We start from the raw sequence: 7,500 nt of genomic DNA, 5'->3' as shown, positions 1-7,500 counted from the left end.
ATACATACACACATGTATACACACACATACATACATACACACATGTATACACACACATACATACATACACACATGTATACACACACATACATACATACACACATGTATACACACACATACATACATACACACATGTATACACACACATACATACATACACACATGTATACACACACATACATACATACACACATGTATACACACACATACATACATACACACATGTATACACACACATACATACATACACACATGTATACACACACATACATACATACACACATGTATACACACACATACATACATACACACATGTATACACACACATACATACATACACACATGTATACACACACATACATACATACACACATGTATACACACACATACATACATACACACATGTATACACACACATACATACATACACACATGTATACACACACATACATACATACACACATGTATACACACACATACATACATACACACATGTATACACACACATACATACATACACACATGTATACACACACATACATACATACACACATGTATACACACACATACATACATACACACATGTATACACACACATACATACATACACACATGTATACACACACATACATACATACACACATGTATACACACACATACATACATACACACATGTATACACACACATACATACATACACACATGTATACACACACATACATACATACACACATGTATACACACACATACATACATACACACATGTATACACACACATACATACATACACACATGTATACACACACATACATACATACACACATGTATACACACACATACATACATACACACATGTATACACACACATACATACATACACACATGTATACACACACATACATACATACACACATGTATACACACACATACATACATACACACATGTATACACACACATACATACATACACACATGTATACACACACATACATACATACACACATGTATACACACACATACATACATACACACATGTATACACACACATACATACATACACACATGTATACACACACATACATACATACACACATGTATACACACACATACATACATACACACATGTATACACACACATACATACATACACACATGTATACACACACATACATACATACACACATGTATACACACACATACATACATACACACATGTATACACACACATACATACATACACACATGTATACACACACATACATACATACACACATGTATACACACACATACATACATACACACATGTATACACACACATACATACATACACACATGTATACACACACATACATACATACACACATGTATACACACACATACATACATACACACATGTATACACACACATACATACATACACACATGTATACACACACATACATACATACACACATGTATACACACATACATACATACACACATGTATACACACACATACATACATACACACATGTATACACATACATACATACATACACACATGTATACACATACATACATACATACACACATGTATACACATACATACATACATACACACATGTATACACATACATACATACATACACACATGTATACACATACATACATACATACACACATGTATACACATACATACATACACACATGTATACACATACATACATACACACATGTATACACATACATACATACACACATGTATACACATACATACATACACACATGTATACACATACATACATACACACATGTATACACATACATACATACACACATGTATACACATACATACATACACACATGTATACACATACATACATACACACATGTATACACATACATACACACATGTATACACATACATACACACATGTATACACATACATACACACATGTATACACATACATACACACATGTATACACATACATACACACATGTATACACATACATACACACATGTATACACATACACGCACATGTATACACATACATACACGCACATGTATACACATACATACACGCACATGTATACACATACATACACACACACATGTATACACATACATACACCCATATACATATACATACACACACGTATACATATACATACACACACGTATACATATACATACACACATGTATACATATACATACACACATGTATACATATACATACACACATGTATACATATACATACACACATGTATACATATACATACACACATGTATACATATACATACACACATGTATACATATACATACACACATGTATACATATACATACACACATGTATACATATACATACACACATGTATACATATACATACACACATGTATACATATACATACACACATGTATACATATACATACACACATGTATACATATACATACACACATGTATACATATACATACACACATGTATACATATACATACACACATGTATACATATACATACACACACATGTATACATATACATACACACACATGTATACATATACATACACACATGTATACATATACATACACACACATGTATACATATACATACACACACATGTATACATATACATACACACATGTATACATATACATACACACATGTATACATATCATACACACATGTATACATATACATACACACATGTATACATATACATACACACATGTATACATATACATACACACATGTATACATATACATACACACATGTATACATATACATACACACATGTATACATATACATACACACATGTATACATATACATACAGACATGTATACATATACACACAGCTATATATACATACAGACATGTATACATATACACACAGCTATATATACATACAGACATGTATACATATACACACAGCTATATATACATACAGACATGTATACATATACACACAGCTATATATACACATACATGTATACATATACGCACAGCTATATATACATATACACATGTATACATATACACACAGCTATATATACATATACATACAGCTATATATACATATACATACAGCTATATATACATATACACATGTATACATATACATATACACATGTATACATATACATATACACATGTATACATATACATACAGCTATATATACATATACATACAGCTATATATACATATACATACAGCTATATATACATATACATACAGCTATATATACATATACATACAGCTATATATACATATACATACAGCTATATATACATATACATACAGCTATATATACATATACATACAGCTATATATACATATACATACAGCTATATATACATATACATACAGCTATATATACATACACATACAGCTATATATACATACACATACAGCTATATATACATACACATACAGCTATATATACATACACATACAGCTATATATACATACACATACAGCTATATATACATACACATACAGCTATATATACATACACATACAGCTATATATACATACACATACAGCTATATATACATACACATACAGCTATATATACATACACATACAGCTATATATACATACACATACAGCTATATATACATATACATACAGCTATATATACATATACATACAGCTATATATACATATACATACAGCTATATATACATATACACAGCTATATATACATATACACACAGCTATATATACATATACACAGCTATACATACATACACATGTATTCATATATATACAGCTATATATACATACACACATGTATACATATACATGCATCTTTATATACATACACACATGTATACATATACATGTATCTATATATACATACACATGTATGCATATACATGCATCTATATATACATACACACATGTATACATATACATGCATCTATATATATACACACATGTATACATATACATGCATCTATATATACATACACACATGTATACATATACATACATCTATATATACATACACACATGTATACATATACATACATCTATATATACATACACACATGTATACATATACATACATCTATATATACATACACACATGTATACATATACATACATCTATATATACATACACACATGTATACATATACATATCTATATATACATACACACATGTATACATATACATATCTATATATACATACACATGTATACATATACATACATCTATAAACACATACACACGTATACATATACATACATCTATAAACACATACACATGTATACATATACTTGCATCATCATATCTATATATATTTTTTCATATACACACTTGTATGTATATATCTATATATACTTATACATATATATCTATACATATTTACACATATGTGGCTTATCATCTGATATCATCCAATCATACATAAGAGATAAGGGCTATGTTGGGAGCAGAAATAAAACATTTATAAAATGTAGTCCTATATCTGAATTTCAACACATTATGCAAAAGGTAAAACTGGCCTCCTACAACTAGAAATAAATAATAAATAAAATTTGCCAATTTGAGCATGACCAGACTAGTACAGCTCAAGCAAATGCAATAAATATATTGTTGATTAACCCTTGTTCACTTTTTTCTCTTTAGAAATTTGTTTACACAGTTTCAGAAGTACTTACTTACTAAGGTCGTACTTAGTAGGCCTACTTGACCACACATGATTAACCCAACCTATCCCTTGAATTTCCTTTCTTTAAATAAAAATATCAACTTTACTCTTATCATTATCCTAACTGCCATTGTGATTATCATCTTATCATTAATAATACAATTAGTATTGACAAACTGATAAAACTAAACTAAACAGGTAAGGTTTGTTAGACTTAAGGATTCGTTGGTACCATCTATTGTAAACAAAGTAAAACAAATAAAGTCAAAGTAAACTGAGCATGTATATATATCTACAATTCTTTATTCATTCACTCCACGTATTCATAAATCTAACGTTCATACTTCTGGTGCGATTTAAAGTTCTCTTTAGAAAGTGTTTCTCCAGTAAAAGGTTGTTCTTACTAGAATGAGAGCACTCAAGAGAATAGAATCTTAGATCTCCTGTGTAAATACAAAAGTATGCATACTAATGCTGCATTCAGAACTACGCAGCATGTAAAATAAAGACATCAGTATGATAAAAAAGTGAATGTTTACATTCAAACCGGTTGCATTCTGGGCAGAAAGGGTCTTGTAGGTTCCAAACGCGGCCTCCTTGTCCTGCTGGTCCTGGACATGTTATCTGGACGAGCAAGACGAGGAGTTCCAAACACAGCATAAAATTGGTGGTTTTGTAGCTTTTACTTTTTTTCTAATTCTTATACTGTTTACTGAACACAAGAACTGCAAACACAAATTCATATCATCATCAAGTGACCACCTCGCACTTTTCAGCTTTCCATCAAAGACAAACAAGCATCACAAACATTCTCACAAGACAATGAGCTTGGATTTCTCTTGATGAACTGCCTGGGGATCTACAGGCACTATCTTGCCAGCATTTGTTGGATGTTCACAGCATTTGCTGGAGCACTGAGTGTACCTGGGCCATGGTGATCACTTGAGTCACAGAGGTCTCTTCAAGTATTATCTTTACTTTATAAATTGGGGAAAGTTTTCAAATTAGGTACACTAGAAGCAATAACTAGGGAACAATAGTGCAGATATCCAATCAATGATATTTTATTTGAAGAGCTGCTGCTTACCCCTCTTTCCCCTAATGCTGCCTTCTTTCCACTCAAATTCTGTGAAACTAAATTCAAATGTTGAATACACTGGCCATATATTTTTTCTTGTTATTACATTACACTGGAAATTAAATCACTGATGAATCTTCAATGATAAAAATACTTGGTCTGAGAAATACGACAAATACGGACCAAACTTTCTTATCATCATCAGAGCATGATCTTCCATCCACATAAAATCCTCCGATTTACACTCGTCTTGAACACCTCCAGTCAAAATCCGTGAGAATAATACGGACCTGATAACTGCACCTTCACTGTCGTATTTTCTTTGCAGGCCGTTCCCCCCATCACACTAATCCTAACGGTTTTAATACAGGTTTCCATTTACTTTCCACGAAGTTGTGCCTCTTCCACCAGATCCACACACGCGTCTACGTTACACTACGATTTTAAAAACGGAAATACCACGAGCCCTCTCGCAACACGGTCACTTGCCCACACCCGACTTGGCACGGTCCTTAATCCTCTGTTGCTCGCCCGTAATGCAAACCATACGACTTACTCTGCATGTTTTCCGTTGCAGTACTCAATGGAAACGGCTGGATGATAGAAAGAAAAGGGAGTTGCGCATTACAAAGCGGGAAGTCCCACAAAGACTTGTTTACAATGTGCCACCTCGTGTTGGGCTAGTGAGCACAGGCGAACGAAGACCTTCACGCACAGATTTCACTGCTTTTCTTCCTCGTGTTAACTACTTGCACATTATTTCTACTCTTTGGTAATTCTCTGACACTTTTAAAACCGTACCCAGCAATTTTTCCTGCAGTATATCCACACTACGAGTTCAAAAGTTGGAAATAATCTTACCAGTAAGTTCATCCCTACTTTCCTCGTCCCTGATTACATCTGCTAGCAGGTATAATAGCGCGGGGACGGCGACCGACCAATCACGTGCCTTGACACAACTCCCACAACCAATCAGCGCACTTCTAAGATCCCTCCTCGGCTTAGCATTCTTTCTACGGTGGTGCCACATCGACGGCGGACGTGAGGATTTGCGCCTGGCGATAACGGACCCCAGAGGGAGATGTGGCAAGGTCGCGCGTGTGCATGTGCACGTACTGGGATCAAAACACGCACGCACGAGCCCTCGGGCGCCCAGCAGATGATTGTAGGGGAGAGTAGCAGTAATTATGAATTTCCACGCACCTTCCTTTGGCCAAAGAGACTATAATACCTAATAGATTGGCATGTCGGTCAGATTAGATATGGGTGGAATAAACTATGAGCGACAAACAATCACGTACGCACTCGGTACTATCCATAATTGCTATTTTTCTGCGTTGTACTTGTTGCGAGTTTTGGCAAGTGTGACAGCTGATTCTTCCTGAGCACATACATTTACATTCAGATGTGCGGCCATGTAAGAGCCATCTTAACGAACACAAATTTACTTGATTAAATAAACAGTTGGCGGCGCAGGGGCTTTTCCGCAGTTGACAAACCTACAATATGAAGAAAGGTGAAAGCACGTTCTGAAATCTGGCCTTTCGTGTTGTTGCTCATCTATTCTCAATCGATAGTATAATATCTTTGTATTTGAATAAAATTAATTAATTTACACATATAGCTATCTATTAACTACAATCTAACTGTTTATGTATATATCTATCCATACGCGCGCGCGCGCGAACACACACACACATACATACATACATACATATGTATATATATATATATATATATATATATATATATATATATATATATATATATATA

General features: G+C 33.4%; 1 protein-coding gene across 3 annotated transcripts in view; it reads right to left on the bottom strand.

Moving 5' to 3' along the window:
• The window catches only part of LOC113820071 (protein BTG4), a 28,127-nt gene extending 21,394 nt beyond the window's left edge, over window positions 1-6,733 (bottom strand). Inside the window, exon 1 of one of the 3 annotated variants that reach the window (XM_027372326.2) lies at window positions 6,589-6,733. The gene's annotated coding sequence lies outside the window, so the exon portion shown is untranslated. Of the gene's footprint in view, window positions 1-6,283; window positions 6,433-6,528 lie in introns of those variants that run through there. The other 2 variants (XM_070126875.1, XM_070126876.1) reach the window with 2 other exon arrangements.
• Between the last annotated feature and the right edge of the window lie 767 nt (window positions 6,734-7,500).

Source organism: Penaeus vannamei, chromosome 11 (assembly GCF_042767895.1).
Source record: "Penaeus vannamei isolate JL-2024 chromosome 11, ASM4276789v1, whole genome shotgun sequence".
In the NCBI taxonomy this organism is placed as follows: domain Eukaryota; kingdom Metazoa; phylum Arthropoda; class Malacostraca; order Decapoda; family Penaeidae; genus Penaeus; species Penaeus vannamei.
The sequence above is the reverse complement of the archived record's forward strand: the minus strand, read 5'-3'. Positions and strand labels throughout refer to the sequence as shown.